This window comes from Macrobrachium rosenbergii, chromosome 47 (assembly GCF_040412425.1).
Source record: "Macrobrachium rosenbergii isolate ZJJX-2024 chromosome 47, ASM4041242v1, whole genome shotgun sequence".
In the NCBI taxonomy this organism is placed as follows: domain Eukaryota; kingdom Metazoa; phylum Arthropoda; class Malacostraca; order Decapoda; family Palaemonidae; genus Macrobrachium; species Macrobrachium rosenbergii.
Genome location: NC_089787.1, coordinates 18,091,699 through 18,115,201, shown reverse-complemented (window position 1 = coordinate 18,115,201; position 23,503 = coordinate 18,091,699). Strand labels below are relative to the sequence as shown.

The 23,503-nt window shown below is 42.3% G+C and overlaps 1 pseudogene; it reads left to right on the top strand.

The window, feature by feature from the left end:
- The first annotated feature begins 2,742 nt into the window (after nucleotides 1-2,742).
- LOC136830565 (alkaline phosphatase-like) lies at nucleotides 2,743-22,705 on the top strand (annotated as a pseudogene).
- Nucleotides 22,706-23,503: the final 798 nt, after the last annotated feature.

Below are 23,503 nucleotides of genomic sequence, written 5' to 3'. Positions count from 1 at the left end.
GGATTTCGGAATGTCCTTGAGAACCTGTCACAGTGAGTTTCAAATCATCCAGTAATAATGCCTTATTCTGAGGGCGGCACCTTGGCCAACTTATCTCGATGTCCTGTAACAATACCGAGGAATATAAAGACGCGGTTAAATTCTACGCAGGGGAACGAGTACGTTTCTCCTAGTCCATGGAAAGAGTTATCCGGGAATCTACAAGCATGGGAGGCGGTATTTGTCCCTTCGTAAGGAGATTAGGAAATAAAGGTTTCCTCGCGATGACAGCCGTTTCTGAAGTCTCTCGTTGGAGGCTGGTATAGGTCGTGTTGTTGTTCGCCCCGGATTTTGTTTGTCCAAACGTCCGAGTGGAGAAACAACACGTGTCTGAATAATGAGCCCCCTCTCTCTCTCTCTCTCTCTCTCTCTCTCTCTCTCTCTCTTCTTTTTCCAGTCTCTTTCTCTCCTCTCTATTCTCTCCATTCAGTCTGAAATTCTCTCTCTTCTCTCCCACTCTCTCTCTCTCCATTCTACCTTGATTCTTTCAGTCGTATAATCTCTCATTCTACCTCTCTCTCTCTCTCTCTCTCTCTCTCTCTCTCTCTCTCTCTCTCGATTCTTTCCAGTCTGGAAATTATCTCTTTCTCTCCCACTCTGTCTCTCTCCATTCTACCTTGGCGTATAATATTCTCTCTCTCTCTCTCTCTCTCTCTCTCTCTCTCTCTCTCTCTCTCTTTCAGTCTCTCTTTCTCTCTCTATCTTTCCAGTCTGAAATTATCTCTCTCTCTCTCCCTCTCTGTCTCTCTCCATTCTTTCCAGTCTGGAAATTATCTCTTTCTCTCCCACTCTATCTCTCTCCATTCTACCTTGGCGTATAATATTCTCTCTCTCTCTCTCTCTCTCTCTCTTCTTTCCAGTCTGAAATTATCTCTCTCTCCCACTCTGTCTCTCTCCATTTCTACCTTGGCGTATAATATCTCTCTCTCTCTCTCTCTCTCTCTCTCTCTCTCTCTCAAAACCCCTTTCCAAATCCATTGACTGCGTTAGACCTCCAGCCTTTATGTGATGAGGTCGCTAACCCCATACCCTGTCCAAGCTTTTCCTGCTGGTCACCTATCCAAATATTGCCCATACCCAACTCATTATTAAAATTCAGAAGATGAACCCTATTCATATGGAACAAGCCCACAGGTGCCACTGACTTTTAAAGTCAAGCTTCCAAAGAATATTATGGTGTTCATTAGAAAGAAATAACAGACGATAATGGAAATACTGAAAGAGGAGATCACTTAATAAAAAAGAAAATAATAAACTAACAAATAATAAATAAATATATAAGAATGTAAGTAAATTATAAAAATACAAGGAGAATTTTATTAGGTTAGTAATGCATCGCATCTTCGCTTGAACTTTTTGTAATTGTATTAACATACTAGCTGACCAACCCGGCACTGCCCGGGATAACTGAATGACAACTGATAAACTCTCTCTCTCTCTCTCTCTCTCTCTCTCTCTCTCCCACCCCCTTCCCAACCCCTCCACACACACACACACACATACATACATACTTACATACATACATATATCCATTTATATATATATATATATATATATCTTCTTTCTTCTTCTTTTAACGTGTTTTTTCCATTTGTGTATGGGGTATGATGCCTTCTTTGAAGGACTTTTGATTTGGCTTTGGGGTAGATATATATATATATATATATATATATATATATATATAGATTCGGTTTAGATATGCAGAGAAATGATAATTACGTCAGTGAGGATGAAACAAGACCCTCCCTGAGTGTGAATTTTGGGATTTGTTGAAAAGAGACCTAAAATCCTGAAGCTTTTCGATTACAACTGTCCTCATCCTCAGGAATGAAACTGAGGCTGTCGTGCAATTGGAACTTCAAAAGTTCAAGCGAAGATGCGATCATTACTACCCTAATGTTATTTTCCTTGTATTTTGATACATTTTTAACTGTTTATTAATTAATTAATTTATTTTTTCTTGTTAATAATTGAGATCTCTTCTTCCTGTATTTCCCTTTACCTTCTTTCACTTCCTAATGAAGTTCCTCATTGGACGGGTCGATATCGTTCTCGGCTAGCACTGTTCTGGGCCCGTGTTCGATTCTCCAGCGGGCCAATGAAGACTTAGAGGAATTTGTTTCTGGTGACAGAAATTCATTTCTCGTATAATGTGGTTCGGATTCCACAATAAGCTGTAGGTCCCATTGCTAGGTAACCAATTGGTTCTTAGCCACGTAAAATAAGTCTAATCCTCCGGGCCAGCCCTAGGAGAGCTATTAATCAGCTCAGTGGTCTGGTTAAACTAAGGTATACCTGACTAGACTTCCTAATGAGCACCAAACTCTTTGGAAGCTTGAATTTCCGGTCAATGGCCCCTTGGGTGGGCTTGTTCCATATGAATAGGGTGCATCTTCTGAATAATAATAATAATAATAATAATAATAATAATAATAATTCTGCTATTGCTGGTGGTAACAGACAAACAAACCTTCCAATGCTCTGGATAAGATAAACTCCAGCCAACGTTCCCAGAGGAAATTGGGCACCAAAAATTCGTAAGGGAAGTCTGTAACAATCCCGACTTCTACTTTGGACTGATATCAGGAAAGACTTTGAGGACCTGACTTTCGTATCACACACACACACACACAAACCTACGATTAACTTCCCCCCCACTTAGCAGCAGATGGGTAGCTTAACCGCCGCAAACCAGAACAGGCAGGCAGGCAGGCAGGCGATCAGCCAGGAACCCGATATTAATAATCTGTCCGTGCAGCAATTTTGATCTAGTTTCATTGCCTGTGACAATGAGGGCAGTTAGTCCTCGTGGAGCCAAAGGATTTCAAGTGTAGCTTTAACAATATATCAGAAAATAGGCTCTAATTTACACATTAATGATAATAAAAATGATAATATAATACGTTCCTGCAGCGAGATATTACGTCGCCTCTCGCAGGGCCAGAATGGACGACCCAGGAGAAAAATTAAGCCTAGCGTGAAATTGGTCATATTTTTTTTCACATTCCCCCAGCGGCGGCGGCGGCGGCGGCGCAACGTTTTTTCTCTCTCTCTTGTAGAGGTGACTTCGCCCATAAGGAAAGATCGACCCCAACTCCGTGGCAGGAACCAGTGTTTTGGAGGGCGTGTAGAGAAGAGGTACCCTTCTATGTGTGTCTGTGACTCTGTGTGCGCGCGTGTGTGTGTGCGTGAGACTATCGTACGTGGAGAGGCTGGAGTTATCGTGTGCTATCAGCAGTATCTATTCATTTTCCATTCCTCGCCTTAAGTGAGTATATCCTGTTACAGTTTTTTTTTTTTCGTGTAGCCTTTGCGGAGAACAAAGGTACTTATGCGTGATGGAATAATGACATAATATAGGCACGCAGCTACAGACCAGCCCTGAAAATGTCCCTTGCGTCTCCAGTCCTTCCGCTTTGGCAAAAGAGTTCAAATGAAAGAGTGTACTAATTTATATCATCCGTCAGTGTAATCTCCCCTTGCTGAGTGTGGGACACTGTGCCATTTTATCTATGTCCCTCTCTCCCTTTCACGTGTAAAATAGAACCCCTTTTTTGCCAGCACCGATGGTTCTCACAGAAGATAGTAATGAGATTCTCCATTCATATTTTTTTTAATTTCTCTTGAAGCCAATAATATTTTTCGAAGATACTTATCCTTTTATCAAGACTTTGAGTCAGTCTATACTTCCTTTGACAAGTCACCAGAAGATAGTAAAGAGACTCTACATTAATATTTTTGTAATTTCTATTGAAGCCGTTGGTATTGTTCGAAGATATTATACTTAGCTTCTTATTTTGAGTAATTTCCTTTCAGAAGATAGTAAAGAGACTCTACATTAATATTTTTGTTGAAGTGTTGTTGTTCGAAGATATTATACTTAGCTTTTATCAAGACTTTGAGTCAGTCTATGCCAAATTTTTCTCCTGAGGGAAGCATCTCAGGAATAAGGAAAAATTATCCACGATTCTTTCCATTTACTTATTCTAGTGGACGGACCGTTTCCTCCTAATATTTCTGTTGACAAGTGTGATCGTTAAAAAGAACATTTATGAATGGAAATATATCATGTGAGGATGATCGTGAATATATTCATGAATCATAATCAGCTTTGAAGGATAGTGTATACTGAATAATGTATACTGAACGGTGATGTCTTTGTTGTTATCAGTCAGGAAATTTGTTTTTCACACTGCAATTATGGATTCTATTAGCACACAATGGAAGTGTCAAGCAGCCTTCCTTGAGTTTTTCTGAATGATAATTTTCTTTTATTCCAATGTAACTCGTATTTCAGGTGGAAAGAGGAAAGAAGTCGTTTGTGAATGAGGAGAATTTCTCATAAGATGAACCCAATTCATATAGAACAAGCCCACCAAAGGGGCCGTTGACTTGAAATTCAAGCTTCCAAAGAATATTAAGGTGTTCATTATAATTTATTTTTCTTTTTTAACAAGCGAGATCTCCTCTTTTTATATTTCCTCTTACCTCCTCTTACTTCTTCCTAATGAACACCATAATATTCTTTGGAAGCTTGAATTTTAATTCAGTGGCCCCTTTGGTGGGCTTGTTCTATATGAATTGGGTTCACCTTATGAGAAATTCTCCTCATTTACAAACGACTTCTTTCCTCTTTCCACCTGAAATACGAGTTACATTGGAATAAAAGAAAATTATCATTCAGAAGAACTCAAGGAAGGCTGCTTGGAACTTCCATTGTGCTAATAGAATTCATAATTATTAAACAGACAAAAAAATGTATTAAAATGCAATGAAGAATAATATTAGGGTAGTAACGCAAACCATTCAATGTAAAAGTAAATATCAACAAAGGACAATATCAGATCCAATGAATGATCACCAGGTCCCATTGCTTCCCGCATGAGTCGTCACGGAGTTATATAAATACATATATATTTTGGTACAACGGGAAAAAGTAGAATGCTAGGCTGTACGGACACAATGGTAATACACTCACTGGCGTGTGACGACATGCCGGAGTGCACTAGATAATAATCTACTTTTTTATTGTTGTCTTTATTTTTTGGGGCTATTTTTTTGTTCGTTTCAATAAGACTTTATGCTTTCAATTCCTGCGTGGCATATCATCCATATGGTGTACGGCAGGTATCTGCATTTTACAAGGCCACTGGAATCAATAACTTAATATTCGTATGAACCCTAGACTTCAAACATTGTAGAGATTGGAAAAGAATGTTGCTTAGCACTGTAGACAGCGATAGAACTGTTTCTTCACCTCAATAAGCAGAATAATTGTTTGTCCATACTTTAAGAATTACCTAATTGCATCATTTGGTACTTAGACTCCCTAACTTAAGCTAATGTTTGATTTAAATAGGCTACCACTTTTTGTGAAAATTTCTCACAATATCCTCTGGAAATAAATGCAATTTTTCTTACTTAGCCTTTCCTGAGATTGCATTTCATTCCCACTTACAAAAGTGATTCTTCTGTCATTGTGAACACAGCACCACCTGCAACAAGGAATATCAAACACTCCGAGAGGACGAATCTTCCGATGACGGCCTTTAGACTGACTGTTCTCATTTCCTTGTTTACGCATGGATGGATCCAAGCAGAACGTGTCTACCCATCACCAAAAGAGCGCGAAAACGGTAAGATACGCTTCGAAGTAGTTCTGGTGTGTTGGCGAAGGCCACGTTTAAGGAGTACATGACATGGCTTAACTTTCACAAGTAGAGAGTGGTAGGGTGAACCAGTAATTTCAGTGAACTCATTTTCATGACTGGAGAGTAATAGAATTAACAGGTGACCGAGTTCCTTTCGAATCGGCTCCTGAAGAAAGTTAGAGATAACAAAAACGTCTAATTTTACTCTACATGCAACAGATATCTTGTTGTTTAGAATGTAAGTTTCTTTGCTAGGAAGATTTCTCTTGGAAATACATTTATAATAAAATAGCTCTGCAGAGCTTCAATAAAAAAAAATGCTTACCACATGAAAATTAGTTGAAGTTTTCCAAAGGATAAATGCATTGATCAAACTTACTCTGGATGATCAGAACAGGCTTACTCTTTTGAAGACCCTCTGAGCGTGTATTGTAGAAAACCAGAGTGGGTAATGGAGAACTGCAAAGTCATAGGGGTATAAATCATATAATATGATCTTTCATTTTCCTCAATCTCAGATTCAGAATACTGGATGAAACTTGGGGACGATGAAATCAACGAAGCCCTGGCGCAGCCTAGAATCACGAGTATTGCCAAAAACGTCATACTTTTCCTCGGAGATGGTAAGAGTGTAAAAGAAATCCCTCAAAGCGAATGCTAGTGTACTTTTTGTTACCTTGGAGATGGGTGAAAGAGAATCCTTGGAATAACTGTTGAAGTTTAACATTGAGAGGCTGAGTGACAGAGCAGCATTTGTGTTGGTCCCATTGTACTTCTTAGATAAGTGAAAGAGACCTTGGGACCATTTCTCTTCTACTTATACGTTCCCTGCGGAAGAGTTAACTGAAAGTCCTCAAATCCTCTTTTGTTGTATCTTGGTGAAGGGATGGGAAAAGAGAGTACTAGGTACTAGGTACTACTTCTATTCCACTTTATCCTTTGCACTGGGAAGGAGAACCCTTGCAGCCAATACTTTTCATCAGAGACTTCAAGTACAAGGGATTTCTAAAACCTGCTGTCATTGTAGTCCAACTTTCCCCTGTAGATGGTATGTGAAAGAGGGTCCTGAAAGACAGTTCTAGTGTACATTTTCATTTTCATCAGAGGAGGTAAGTGAGAGAAAGTTCTTGAAGCAATTCTGCTATAGTTTATCCCCTTCCTCAGATTAGGCATGTGAAACAGAATCCTCAGAAACCCTTCTAGTCACTATATCCTTTTCTCACAGAAAGTACGTGAAGAAGAATCGTTAGACCCGCCTGTATATTAATATGGCTTCTCCCCCAGGAAAGGTAGGAATAGGAGTCTTTAAAGTCGCCATTCTTAAGTCTACCTAGCAGAAAACGTATTTATGATATAACTCTTGAAAGAACCAAGAAGATGCTCTCTTAAGATGACAATTTCTGATTTCTTTTAGTCTTCCTGACAAGCTCTGCACCAACTAGTAATGTTAGTGCAAAATTCCATGACAAGTCATATAAAGATCTGCAGAAAGGTGACCAGTGGTTAACCTACCTGAAGTTTACTATCGCAGCCAATTTTTTTGCTGTGTAAATCAACATCTTGGTGATCTGAGCCTTTCTTGTCCACCTCCTCCTCTTGCTCCTACAGGAATGGGTATCACTGCTGTGACAGCGGGTCGCATCCTAAAAGGCCAAAAGCGAGGCTTCGCGGGAGAAGAAGGATATCTCACCTGGGAGAGATTTCCTAACATCGGTCTCTTGAAGGTAACTCATGAAAAGGGAGATTTTGTTGTTGAGGTAGGATATCTTTTGCTCAGAACTCCATTTACTAGGTTTTAAGCACAAAGACCTACATTGCAAACAAATATAAATGAGTTTTTTCAACATATGAATGAGCGTCTATCCTCGTTAAGAAGATATAATGTCTTCACCAGACTTACAACTTGGACAAGCAAGTCCCTGACAGTGCAGCAACCGCCACAGCGTTCCTCTCTGGAGTGAAAGGCAACTTCAAAACACTAGGAGTCAATGGGAGAGTGAAGCTCAATGACTGCAAGGCGTCCCTGGAAGAGAAAAACAGGGTCAAGACCATTTTGGAATGGGCCCAAGAGTCTGGCAAAGAAACCGGTGAGTTAGGATGGTGTCTCTGAGTGCTAAGTTGTATACCAGACTTCTTTTTGTTGCTGTTGCTAGGTTAGGCCAGCCCTGTGTCCCCACAGGTTCTTATCACTTCTGGGATCTCCTAATGAAGAATTGTTATTGGGTTTCATGGATATTATGCCTGGATGGTATGGAGAAAATGCCCAAAACTAACACTTTGGAGTTTGGAGAAACAAATCCACAGTTATGCATGAGTACATATGTTGAAACAAATCTCTACAGAGAGCTTTCAGGAATCTCTCCAAATCCCCTTTTCAATCTGCAGCTTGAAAGGGGAATTGAGCAGCTTTCCGAAAGCTTAATTTTCAAATACATGTACCCATTTATAACTGTGGATTTGTTTCTCCAGTTCAAGACTCATAGTACTCTGAGTATTTTTAATTCTGGAGTTTACGCATTCTTGCTGGTCCCACACTAAGATAAAAGAGAAGGCCGAGTTCAGGATTAACTTTTGAGTCTTACAGAAAACCAGGCGTTACTGGAAAGGATAACATACCATAGAAGTCTGATACAAGTAGCATTTGGACTTAAATAGGCATGGAAACCAGCAGAGTGGTTAAATAAGTTAATGAATCATTATAAATTTCTGCATTGCAGTTTTTACAAATTTGCTGAACAACATCTATGCATAAGTTATATAAACGTTACAGAGATAAGACTAGAAGAAAATAACATTGATCCACGTTATAATACACTGACCCTCAATTCGTGGTTCCTGATTCGTGGACCCCATCTATTCTCAGTTCCTGATTATTCGTGGTTCCTGATTGTGGACCCCATTTATTCTCAGTTCCTGATTAGCTGGTTTTGATTAAATGGACCCCACTTTTTATTCTCAGTTTCTCACGGACCCCCACCTATTTGCGGTTCCTGATTCACGGACCCCACCTATGCGTGGTTCCTGATTCATGGACTCCCACCTATTTGCAGTTCCTGATTTGCGGACCCCCACCTATTCACGGTTCCTGATTCGCGGACCTCCACCTAGAGGCGGTTCATGATTCACGGACACCTATTCACGGTTCCCTGGATCCATCGTGGTTCCTTGATTCAGTGACCCCCACGCATGATGGTTCCTGATGCAGACCCCACCTATTTGAGGTTCCTGATTCAGACCCCACCTATTTGCAGTTGTGTTGGCGGACCCCACCTATTCAGGGTACCTGGATTCACGGACCTCCACCTATTCATGGTTCCTGATTCACAGACCCCAGTAATTTGAGGTTCCTGATTCTATGCATGGTTCCTGATTCTGGAGACCCCACCTATTTGAGGTTCCTGATTCACAGGGACCCCACCTATTCACGGTTCCTGATTGTTAGACCCCACCTATTCGGTTTTCTGATTTGACCTCCATCTATTTGTGATTCCTTGTCGTGGACCCCACCTATGCATGGTTCCTGATTGCAGACCCCACCTATTTGAGGTTCCTGATTCACAGACCCCACCTATTCACGGTTCCTGATTCTGCAGACCCCACCTATTTGAGGTTCCTGATTCACGGACCCCACCTATTCATGGTTCCTGATAAATGCAGACCCACACCTATTTGAGGTTCCTGATTCACGGACCCCACCATGGTTCCTGATTGCAGACCCCACCTATTTGAGGTTCCTGATTCACGGACCCCACCTATTCATGGTTCCTGATTGCAGACCCCACCTATTTGAGGTTCCTGATTCACGGACCCCACCTATTCATGGTTCCTGATTCAGAATCACCTATTTGAGAAACCTGATTCAGGACCCCACCTATTCATGGTTCCTGATTCGCAGACCCCACCTATATGAGGTTCCTGATTCATTCCCACCTATTCATGGTTCCTGATTCACAGACCCCACCTATTTGAGGTTCCTGATTCACGACCCCACCTATTCATGGTTCCTGATTGCAGACCCCACCTATTTGAGGTTCCTGATTCAAGACCCCACCTATTCGAGGTTCCTGATTCGCAGACCCCCACCTATTTGAGGTTCCTGATTCACGGACCCCCAACTATTCACGGTTCCTGATTCGTGGACCTCCATCTATTTGTGGTTCCTGATTCGCGGACCCCCACCTATGCATGGTTCCTGATTCAGAGATCTCACCCTATTTGAGGTTCCTGATTGGACCCCCCACCTATTCATGGTTCCTGTTGCAGACCCCCACCTATTTGAGGGTTCCTGATTCACGGACCCCACCTATTCATGGTTCCTGATTGAGACCCCCACCTATTTGAGGTTCCTGATTCACGGATTCACCTATTATGGTTCCTGATTTGCAGACCTCACCTATTTGAGGTTCCTGATTCACGGACTTCACCTATTCATGGTTCCTGATTCGCAGACCCCACCATTTTAGGTTCCTTGATTCATTTTTCACCTATTCATGGTTCCTGCAGACCCCCACCTATTTGAGGTTCCTGATTCACGGGACCCCCACCTATTCATGGTTCCTGATTCGCAGACCCCCACCTATTTGAGGTTCCTGATTCACGGACCCCCACCTATTCATGGTTCCTGATTCGCAGACCCCCACCTATTTGAGGTTCCTGATTCACGGACCCCCACCTATTCATGGTTCCTGATTCGCAGACCCCCACCTATTTGAGGTTCCTGATTCACGGACCCCACCTATTCGAGGTTCCTGATTCGCAGACCCCCACCTATTTGAGGTTCCTGATTCACGGTCCCCACCTATGCATGGTTCCCTATGAGACCCCCACCTATTTGAGGTTCCTGATTCAGATGACCCCACCTATTCATGACAATTTCTGATTCCCCAGACCCCACCTATTTGTTCCTGTTCCCCCATCTATTCATGGTTCCTGATTCTCCCCCACCTATTTGAGGTTCCTGATTCATGGAGCCCCCATTCATGCATGGTTCCTGATTGTGTGGACCCCCACCTTTTGATGGTTCTGATTCACGGACCTCACCTATTCACGGTTCCTGATTGCAGAACCCCCACCTATTCACGGTTCCTGATTCGTGGACCTCCATCTATTCATGGTTCCTGATTAGCAGACCCCACCTATTCATGGTTCCTGATTCATGGATTTCATGGTTCCATTCCTGATTCAGGACCCTCAGAATTCATGGTTCCTGATTGTGGACCTCCACCTATTCACGGACCCCCACCTGATTCATGGTTCCTGATTCTCCACCTATTCATTCATGGTTCCTGATTCTATTTGTGGACTGCTGTTCATTTAGTTCCTGATTGGACCCACCTCATGGTTCATGGTTCCTGATTCTGATTCACAGACCCCACCCATTTGGAGATCCCCACCTGCATTCATGGTTCCTGATTCACGGACCTCCACCTATTCAGGTTCCTGATTAGTGGACTCCATCCATCTATTCATGGTTCCTGATTCAGACCCCACCTATTTGAGGACCCCCACCTGGTTCCTGATAGCAGGTTCCTGATTCACGGACTTCCACCTATTCATGGTTCCTGATTCACTATTTGAGGGACGGACCCCCACCTGATTCGCAGACCCCCACCTATTTGTTCCTGATTCACGGACCCCCATTCTGCAGATTCATGGTTCCTGATTCATGGTTTCTGATTCGCAGACCCCACCTTTGATTCTGATTCTGGACCCCCACCTATTCATGTTCCTGATTCAGTTCCCTGACTCCCACCTATTCATGGTTCCTGTTTCAGACCCCCACCTATTCACGGTTCCTGATCTTGCAGCACCTTCTTTTCATGGTTCCTGATTCAGCAGACCCCACCTATTCACGGTTCCCTGATTCTATTTGTGTTCCGGTTATTCATGGTTCCTGATTCGCAGACCCCACCTATTCACGGTTCCTGATTCACGGACTCCACCTATTCATGGTTCCCTCAGACCCACCTATTTGAGGTTCCCAATGGACCCCACCTATTCACGGTTCCTGATTCACTATTTGAGGGACCTCCATGGTTCCTGATTTCTATTCACGGTTCCTGATTCACGGACCCCACCTATTCATGGTTCCTGATTCAGTGGACCTCCACCCATCTATTCATGGTTCCTGATTCTGATTCAGACACCCACCTATTCACGGTTCCTGATTCGCGGACCTCCACCTATTCATGGTTCCTGATTTCAGACCCCACCTATTTCACGGTTCCTGATTCACGGACCTCCACCTATTCATGGTTCCCTGATTCTGATTCAGACCCCACCTATTCAGTTCCTGATTCACGGACCCCCTCCACCTATTGGTTCCTGATTCACGGTTCTGATTTGGACCCCACCTATTCAAATGGTTCCTGATTCATGGTTCCTGATTATGGACCCCACCTATTGGTTCCTGATTTCTATTCACGGTTCCTGATTCTGACGTGGACCTCCACCTATTCACACGGTTCCTGATTCCGTGGACCTCCACCTATTCATGGTTCCTGATTCAGACCTCCACCTATTCACGGTTCCTGATTCGCGGACCTTCCTGATTCCTGATTCACGGACCCCACCTATTCATGGTTCCTGGATTGACCCCACCTATTCACGGTTCCTGATTCACGGACCTCCACCTATTGCAGTGGATTCATGGACCTCCACCTATTCATGGTTCCCTGATTCACGGTTCTGATTCATGGACCTCCACCTATTCATGGTTCCTGATTGGACCCCCACCTATTTGTTCTGTTCCGGACCCCACCTATTCACGGTTCCTGATTCAGAGACCCCCACCTATTCACGGTTCGATTGGACCTCCATCTATTCATGGTTCTGATTCGCAGACCCCCACCTATTCACGGTTCCTGATTCACGGACCTCCACCTATTCATGGTTCCTGATTCGCAGACCCCCACCTATTCACGGTTCCTGATTCACGGACCTCCACCTATTCATGGTTCCTGATTCGCAGACCCCCACCTATTCACGGTTCCTGATTCGTGGACCTCCACCTATTCATGGTTCCTGATTCACGGACCCCCACCTATTCATGGTTCCTGATTCGCGGACCCCCACCTATTCACGGTTCCTGATTCGCGGACCTCCACCTATTCGCGGTTCCTGATTCACAGACCCCCACCTATTCACGGTTCCTGATTCGTGGACCTACATCTATTCATGGTTCCTGATTCGCAGACCCCCACCTATTCACGGTTCCTGATTCGCAGACCCCCACCTATTCACGGTTCCTGATTCGTGGACCTCCATCTATTCATGGTTCCTGATTCGCAGACCCCCACCTATTCACGGTTCCTGATTCGCGGACCCCCACCCATTCACGGTTCCCGATTCGCGGCTTCACCTGTTCAAGGATTTCTCTGTAGAACATATATACTCATTATTCATGGAAAATTCGCCTATTCGCTGTTTTTCATTGAGATATATCCACAATTTACTGTATTTTCATATTATTTTCGTGACTAAATGCACTTTTCGCGATAAAACTATTAAGATATTCAGGTATAAGAATTTCTAGACGGTTTTTGGTGTTTTGAACTATCAAAATACGCAGTTATAAGCGTTTTTAAAGGGGTCTTAAGTATTCGCGAATACTGGGGGTCGACTGTGATCAGCTTGTACAACTCTTTGATTTCCTTTGTTATTTTGCCAGGATTGGTGACAACTACACAGGTGACCCATGCGACGCCTGCCGCCTTGTATGCGAAGACACCTAGTCGCAAGTGGCAGTGCGATACCAGGATCAAGGCCCTGGGAGGGCGATGCTCTGTCCTGCAAGGACATTGCTAGACAGCTGGTAGAAGACGAACCTGGGAGAAACATAAAGGTAAAGCACAGTCTTCTTCTTCTTCTTCTTCTTCTTCTTCTTCTTCTTCCTCTTCTTCTCGTTCCCTCTGTCTCTTTCATTCACTCTTGGCTGACAGCCTGACCTTGACAATGATCCATGAGGCTGGCTGTCAGAAGATTGTTATGAATCGAAACTGTAGTGAATGAGTCATATCTCTCTCTCTCTCTCTCTCTCTCTCTCTCTCTCTCTCTCTCTCTCTCTCTCTTCAGTACCAAATAAGACTCATAATGTGCAAGTACAGTCCTAATTTAGGACTTAGAAAAGAGAGGTTAAAAAGTCTAGTGGAACTGGAGTGTTGGACTGATTCATGACCAAAAATAAATCTTAATGAAGAGGAAAGATATAGAAGCAATTTCAAGAATCACTACTAATCTAGCAAAAGCAAATGTAATCTAACAAGCAAGACATACACGCCAGCCCCGACGAAGACCAGCGCTGCCTATTAATCACCTGAGCTAATTGATTCCCTAGGTGATCATGGGAGGGGGAAGGCAGGAGATGGGATCCCCCTTGGCGAAAGGCGAGAAGGAGTGGGAGGAGGAATGCCTCCGAGGAGACGGTAGGAATTTGGTCAACCAATGGAAATCCGACAGAGAGGCCGAAGGCAAGACGTACACCTATGCCACCTCGACGGGGGAGTTGCGGGCCGTGGACGCCGAAAACACGGACTCCATCTTGGGTGAGTTCTTTTAGGTAGATGGTGACAGATGATGAGCAAAGCCTTATTATTATTCATGAAACAGAGAGCGTACTACGTTAGACGACACTGAGTTTTTCTTGGACGAGTTTCCTCTCTTAGATGATATTCAAAAGGTGTTAGAATGAAGTTTCCTCTCTTAGATGATATTCGAAGTTTCCTCTCTTAGATGACATTCAAAAGGTGTTAGAATGAAGTTTCCTCTCTTAGATGACATTCAAAAGGTGTTAGAATGAAGTTTCCTCTCTTAGATGACATTCAAAAGGTGTAAGAATGAAGTTTCCTCTATTAGATGACATTCAAAAGGTGTTAGAATGGAGTTTTATCTCTTAGATGACTTTCAGAAGGTGTTAGAATGAAGTTTCCTCTCTTAGATGACATTCAAAAGGTGTTAGAATAAGGTTTCCTCTCTTAGATGACATTCAAAAGGTGTTAGAATGAAGTTTCCTCTCTTAGATGACATTCAAAAGGTGTTAAGATGAAAGGGGTATAATGATCGGGTGATGGGAGCTGTATGTGTGTATCTGTGTGTATGTCTGAACCTGTAAGGGATACTGGGTCGACTAATGAGAGTCAATACTCGTACACTAACTATAGATCTATTCAGTTATTCATCCTCGATTTAGCTGAATAAAGTGACCTCAAACGAATCTACTATGAATCTACTCAAGTATTCATCTTTGATTTGGTTGAATCGACTCAGGTATTCATCCTTGATTTAGATGAGTAATGAAGACCTCAAGTGAATCTACTATGAATCTACTCAAGTATTCATCTTTGATTTAGTTGAGTCTGCCCAGATATTCATCCCTGATTTAGTTGAATAATGGTGACCAAAAAAGGAGAACATAATTTGCCTTTTACTTCCCTCTGAAAATGCCTTCCTACCTTCCTGGAGCTTCCTCCGGGATTCATTCCTATTCTCCCGACCTCCGCAGGGTTGTTTGGGGATGTCCACGTCCCCTACGAAGTGGACAGGGACAACAGCTCCAAGGGAACGCCCCACATCAAGGAGATGGTCGAGGTTGCCATCAGGCGCCTGCGCAGACACGACGAAGGATTCTTCCTATTGGTAATGTGTCATTTTTAATCTGTTTTGTATTTATTTAATTTACTTTCTATTTGTTTATTGCATTTCGTATATTTGTTCGTTTGTTTTCCTCTTTCCTTACATTTCCCTTCTTTTGGCTCTAATTTTCACTTTTTAGTTTTCTGAAAAGAAAACTTTTGTGCCGGATTTGTATCTATCCGTCCGCACTTTTTCCTGTCCACTCTCTGATCTTAAAAACTATTGAGGCTAGAGGGCTGCAAATTGGTATGTTGATCATCCACCTTCCAATCATCAAACATACCAAATTGCAGCCCTCTAGCCTCAGCAGCTTTTATTTTATTTAAACTTAAAGTTAGTCATAATCGTGCGTCTGGCAACGATAAAGGCCATGCAACCACCGGGCCGTGGTTAAAGTTTCATGGGCCGTGGCTCATACAGCATTATACCGAGACCACCGAAAGATAGATCTGTTTTCGGTGGCCTTGATTATACGATGCACAGAAAACCTTCAGCGCATTTTTTACTTTTTTTTTTCATACAGGTATTTCTGTTCTTGATTTAATTCCATTCTATCTCCTCATTTACCTTTATTTTATTCCTTTTCTCTTTCACTTACTATGTACCTTCACCTTTATTACATTTTCACCTCCTATATATCTAGATATATCCCCATTTACGCCATAAATACACCCCTTTATGTCTCTTTTGTGCTGCAGATACCCAACTTTTATACCATTAATCTTCCTTACATATTACACTTTCGCATCCTCATTACTCCCCAAATACCCTAATTTTATATTCGTGTTACTCTAAAGGCAATTAATTTACTTCCCGTTCCCTCCCTAAATACCCTGCTATCAATTCACTTTCACTCCTTAAGTACTATAATTTTACTTTCATTTCACTCCCTAAAATACCCTGCCTTTTATTTCAGAAATAGCCTACATTTACCTGTCCTCCAATTTCTGGAATACCCTTCCTCTACCTCCTCTTCAATCCCTAAAATACCTTATCTTTACCTCCCCTCCAGTCCCTAAATACCCTACTTTTACCTCTCTGTCATCCCTAAACAACAACTTTGACCTCGCTCTCACTCCCTAAATACCGTGTGCTGGTCATCTTTCCAGGTGGAGGGCGGGAGGATCGACCATGGCTTCCACTACAGCAAGCCGAAGAGAGCCCTGGAAGAGCTTCTGGCCTTCGAAGAGGCGCTGGAAAAGGCCCTGGAACTGGTCGACCTCAAGGAGACTCTCGTCGTCGTCACGGCCGACCATTCCCACGTCATGACGATGAATGGCTACCCTGAGAGGGGCAACAATATCTTGGGTAAGAGGCCTTTTTACTAGGGACTAAGAGATGGTCATCCTGGAACACTTGTAGCTTAGGCAGAAGACCACTCAGTCGCCATGTTAGCCTCAAAGAGTTGATAACAAGCTAAGTGAGACGTTTGACTCAACCTCAGGTAAGGTTATTCTGGAACAGAAGGAAAATGTAGTAAAACCTCTGTCATTTTAACCTTAGGCGACCTTTTAAGGACTAGGAGATCGTCATCCTGGAATGGGTGATTGTAGCTGAGGCACAAGACCACTCAGTCGCCATGTTAGCCTCAAGAAAATGATAACAAGCTAAGTGACACGTTTGACTCAACCCCAGGTAAGGTTATTCTGGAACAGAAGGAAAATGTAGTAAAACCTCTGTCATTTTAACCTTAGGTGACCTTTTAAGGACTAGGAGATCGTCATCCTGGAATGGGTGATTGTAGCTGAGGCACAAGACCACTCAGTCGCCATGTTAGCCTCAAGGAAATGATAAAAAGCTAAGTGGCACGTTTGACTCAACCTCAGGTAAGGTTATTCTGGAACAGAAAGAAACTTTACTAAAACCTCAACCTCTGGTAAGGTTATTCTGAAACAGAAGGAAACTTTACTAAAACCTCTGGCATTTAAACCTCTGGTAAGATAAGTACCCCTTGGGAAAAGATACGGCCAATCATCTTCGGAGAGACAGTAAGTTCTAAATTACTTTGCTTTTCCTAAAACTGGCAGAAACATCTTACTTGAGGTTGCTATGTTAACAGAGGAAATAGCTTCCTCGTCAATATATCTTATCATAAGAGTTGCATGAGCCATGTTTATCTGAGCCAGTGACAATAGGTAATAGGTCTGTCCCTTGTTACGGTAATAGGTAAGGTCATTACTTTCTAATGATGGCTCTATTTTTGCATTGTATAGGTCATAGCGACATTCTCTTGTATTGTTAGTAGATTAGGTGTCCTTCTGTCATCATTGACAATTAGCAATAAACTCCTTGACTGAACATCACCAGACTGGGAATTTATCTTTTTTATTGAGTAATGTCTTGACTTAATTTATCCTTGACATGATATAGAGAGATATAAATCTCGGTCCCTTCCTCTTGCAATAAGGTTGTAAACACTTACAGAAAATTATTTGAAATCGTTTGACTAGGCTTCCATTGAAAACTACTGAACTTTTTAATGTGTCTGATACCTTAGACGATCCTTCAGTGGATCTGATGTGTATAAAAGAGGTCACTCCTTCACACACTTCCTGCAGGATTAATCGAAACCAGTGAGGATGTGTCGGATGGCCTGCCTTACACGACGCTTATGTTCACCAACGGCCCTGGATACAACTTCACCTGGAATGATAAAGTAAGATTTGGGACCTTCAGCTGATCGATGGCTCCTCTTTTCTGAATCTCTCTCTCTCGTTCTTTTCTTAAATACCCTACTCTACTTTTGTCTGCTTTGCACTCCTGAGTGACCCTACCTTTATCTCTTTTTTTGCATCTCCTCTTTTCTGAATCTCTCTCTCTCGTTCTTTTCTTAAATACCCTACTCTACTTTTGTCTGCTTTGCACTCCTGAGTGACCCTACCTTTACCTCTTTTTTTGGCCTGAGGACCTCTTTTCACTAAGTACCCTACTTTTCCCTCATTTTGCCCTGAGGACCTCTTTTCACTAAGTACCCTACTTTTACCTCTGTTTTTGGTTTTCGCTGAATACTTCACTTTGACCTCCTTTTTCCCTGAACACCTCACTTTGACCTCCTTTTTTTCCCTGAACACCTCACTTTGACCTCCTTTTTCCCTGAACACCTCACTTTGACCTCCTTTTTTCCCTGAACACCTCACTTTGACCTCCTTTTTTTCCCTGAACACCTCACTTTGACCTCCTTTTTTCCCCTGAACACCTCACTTTGACCTCCTTTTTTCCCTGAACACCTCACTTTGACCTCCTTTTTTCCCTGAACACCTCACTTTGACCTCCTTTTTTTCCCTGAACACCTCACTTTGACCTCCTTTTTTTCCTGAACACCTCACTTTGACCTCCTTTTTTCCCTGAACACCTCACTTTGACCTCTTTTTTCCCTGAACACCTCACTTTGACCTCCTTTTTTCCCTGAACACCTCACTTTGACCTCCTTTTTTTTCCTGATCACCTCACTTTGACCTCCTTTTTCCCTGAACACCTCACTTTGACCTCCTTTTTTCCCTGAACACCTCACTTTGACCTCCTTTTTCCCTGAACACCTCACTTTGACCTCCTTTTTCCCTGAACACCTCACTTTGACCTCCTTTTTTCCCTGAACACCTCACTTTGACCTCCTTTTTTTCCCTGAACACCTCACTTTGACCTCCTTTTTCCCTGAACAACTCACTTTGACCTCCTTTTTCCCTGAACACCTCACTTTGACCTCCTTTTTCCCTGAACACCTCACTTTGACCTCCTTTTTTCCCTGAACACCTCACTTTGGCCTCCTTTTTTTCCCTGAACACCTCACTTTGACCTCCTTTTTCCCTCTGAACACCTCACTTTGACCTCATTTTTTCCCTGAACACCTCACTTTGACCTCCTTTTTTCCCTGAACACCTCACTTTGACCTCCTTTTTTCCCTGAACACCTCACATTGACCTCCTTTTTTCCCTGAACACCTCACATTGACCTCCTTTTTTCCCTGAACACCTCACTTTGACCTCCTTTTTTCCATGAACACCTCACTTTGACCTCCTTTTTTCCCTGAACACCTCACTTTGACCTCCTTTTTTCCCTGAACACCTCACTTTGACCTCCTTTTTTCCCTGAACACCTCACATTGACCTCTTTTTTTTCCTGAACACCTCACATTGACCTCCTTTTTCCCTGAACACCTCACTTTGACCTCCTTTTTTCCATGAACACCTCACATTGACCTCCTTTTTCCCTGAACACCCACATTGACCTCCTTTTTCCCTGAGCACCTCACTTTGACCTCCTTTTTCCATGAACACCTCACTTTGACCTCCTTTTTTCCCTGAACACCTCACATTGACCTCCTTTTTTCACTAATTACCCTGCTTTTACCTGAATACCTTACTTTTGCCTCCTTCTTCCCTCCTTAAGTACCCTACTTTTACCTCCTCTTTCCACAAGTGCTCTGCTTTTGCCTACTTTTTCCTCTAAATGCCCTACTTTTCCCTCATTTTTCCTTAAATACCCTACTTTTGACTCCTTGTGCCCTAAATACCCTACTTTTACCTCTTTTATTTTTCATGAATATGCTACTCTTACCTCCTTTTTCCTTAAATACGCTACTTTTACCTCCTTTTACACTAATTACCCTACTTTTACTGCCCTTCCCCTCAAAACCCCTACTTACACCCTCCTTTCATTCCCTAGGTACCCTACTTGTACCTCTGTTTTCCCCTAAATACCCTAATTTTCCCAATTTCTCTATTGAATACCCTACTGTTGCCACCTTCTCCCTCACTAAACACCCTACTTCTATCTTCCATCTTCCCTGAATACTTAAATTAACCTTTACCCACCTCATAATCCCTAAGTACCACAATTTTACCTCTTTTTAGTTTTCTGAAAAATCTTCAGCAAGAAAATGCAGAAAATAATGTGCAATTGAAAAATTGCTTAACTATTTGAGTCATTTTTGGATGGACAGGCAACTTAATCAAAAAATTATATATTTTTCATCTAATTTTTCATCCAAGTCTCTAATGTGAAGTACGAGGTATGTTCAATAAGTAATAAGAAAATGTCAGGAGAGACGCTATTCATTTTCATAAGCTTACACAACTTTGTCTCCTTCAAAATAATTGCCTCTCGCAGCTACACACTTCTGCATGCGTCTCTCCCAATCCTGGAAGACCTCCTCAAAGTCCTTTTTCAGTAGTTCCCTCAGGTAACTTTCCGATGCCTCTTTCAGCTCCTCTGTTGACTGGCATCTGGTTCCCCTGAGGCTGTCTTTCGTGCATGGGAACAGGAAGAAGTCGCAAGGGGCTAGGTCAGGGGTGTAGGGTGGGTGTTGTACCACTTTCATTCTCCTGTCGGCCATCCAGGTGGTCACCAGAGTTGACTTGCGGCATGGGGCATTGTTCTGGTGGAACCACCACTGACCACTCCTCCACTCCTCTTTGGTCAGAACTGTCTCTACTGTACCAGTACTAATACCAACAGCTTCAGATAGCATCCTCACTGATATTCGACGGTCTTGCATCACTAACCTTTGCACTTCCTCAATGTTTTCCTCCTTGTGTGCACTTTTCGGTGCTCCAGATCTGGGTTCATCCTCAACCTGTTCATTTCCGTCAGAAAATCTGTTAAACCACCGATAGAAACTTTCTTGGCTCATTTGTTCACCCCCATAGGCCTCCTTTAACATTCCATAAGCTTCTTGTTTGGTTTTCTCAAGTTTAACACAAAATTTGATGGCGTAACGTTGCTCCATGTTTCGCTGCATTTTGACAAGTGTTCACAGATCAGCAAACAGGATCAGGTTGGTTCCACCACGTTCACCGCTGCGCTCGGACCTACAAATATAGAAAGTTGCCAGTTTGTCATTTTATAGAATATATGTATGTGGACTTCACCATGAAGTAGTATTTTGATCAAATCATATTTAGTGTCTCGCCCGACATTTTCTCATTACTTATTGAACATACCTCGTATAATGAGAGTGGAAAGAGAACCCCACAAGATTCCTGTGTATAACTTGTTTACTTGTAAATATTTACAAAAGATTGTTGGGCCTTGAACCAGCCTGATCACCTTCACACCTCTTGAAAAAGGGTCACAGTTAGGACCTGAAAGTACTCGAGATTCGAGTAATATGTAAATATTCACAAGTAAACGAGTTATACACAGGATTCTTGTGGGTTTCTCTTTCAGTCTCCAGAAGAAAACTGAAAGAAATTTTTTGGTTTATAATGAGAATGTTTATGCTGTTTAGAGCTGATGGTAGATATCCGCAGGCTATATTATCAAAGCTAAATTATCCTTTTGTGAATGATGCAGAGGCTAGCTGAGAGGGTAACAATTGGTCAGGTACATAGAGATATTAGGTAGTCCTTTTCACAGGCCTCTGCGCTGAACATAAAATGACAGAGATTAATCCTTCCTAGGTCCAAAGGCGAAACCTGACTGGTGTCAACACAGGTGACAAGGACTTCGTATCTCCCTCAGGCGTCCCAACCCACGAAGGAGCTGAAACACACGGAGGAGAAGACGTGGCCGTTTATGCTTCAGGTATTTTAGCTTTAGACTCTCCGCAGGGAGGCCCCTGCCTCCAGTACGCCCTACGCTAAGATCAGTACGCTTTCTCATCCCAAACCTGACGCCTAACTTCTTGAAATGATCTTTCTTTCAATTCAAATATAGGTCTTTTTTTTTTACAAAATACCTTCTTAATGTCGTTGCAGGTCCGATGGCTCACTTGTTCCACCGAGTTCACGAGCAGACCTACGTGGCTCACGTTATGGGCTACGCTGCCTGCATCGGGCCCTACGACGGTTGCGTTCGTTCGGTGCGAGACCCTTCCAACGCCTACGAAACCTTGGGGGACTACGCGGGAAGAGGCACCACTCCCGCTACAGCGAACGCTGCCACCTGGCTCTTTGTTTACATGTTCGCGTTCCTGCAAGTTATGAACGGTCTACATTTATGTTGAGTTTTGGTGAGGCTCCGCGGGAACCACCAGAGGGTATTTATAGTGTCCGTGTCGTCAGTAAAGGTCGACAATTCAGTTGAAATTTTCATGGCCGCAGGTGTTTGCTTGACTGAATCCTTTCAGTGCAAAAGAACTCTTTGTGACTGCCAGATGAACGAGGTCGCAGGTTTTCCGATGCCCGAAACTTCATTAAGTACAGAACCTCTTCTTATAATCACGTAAAATGTTGCAGTCACTGGTGCCGTGTATTCATGAACTGCATTCATACTTGTCTATTATGAATCTGGCTCTGATTTCTTAATGAAGAAGACCGCCTTAGGCTGGAAGCATTAAATCCCATTGCCCTATTCTGTAATGGGCACTGAATTCTCTATTTGGTAGTAGATTCTTCTCTCTCTCTCTCTCTCTCTCTCTCTCTCTCTCTCTCTCTCTCTCTCTCTCTCTCTCTACATATATATATATATATATATATATATATATATATATATATATATATATATATATATATATATATATATAGTATATATTTATATTTGTATTCATATATGTGTACGTATGTGTCTACACTCAGAAACAGACATAAAGATAGGTAATGAGCAGTCACTATTATTATTATTATTATTATTATTATTATTATTATTATTATTATTATTATTATTATTCATAATGAGTAAAGACAATCCCAAGGAATGAGCTGAAGACCATAAACTCAATAAGAAAGTCTCCTCGAAACAGAACATCCGTAAGTGAAAATCTTACTGTTACGCTAAGCAAAAAAAAAAAAAAAAAAATAAATAAATAAATAAATAAATAAAATAAAAATAATATATTTCAGTGTCGTAACATCGTCTCTTATTAACCTCAGGCCTGTACACAGCGTATTAATGCCACTTTCCCCTGGGACATGAAATGACAATGATTTCGTTTTCATGGCGACAATAATGGTAGCGAGTAACATGACAAAATCGTATAATATATATATATATATATATATATATATATATATATATATATATATATATATATATATATATATATATATATATATATATATATACATATATCTTTCATAGGCCTGGCTACCACTCATTTACTACCGCCCAACAAGACATCAATTCAATTCACCTAGAAGCAAGTACGGACGTAACGATTATGCCCAGGGCGATGGAGCCCCGGCTGAAGGACCAGCGCATCCGGGCGATAACCTTTCATGTGAACAAGGCCTTCAATGCCTCCTGAA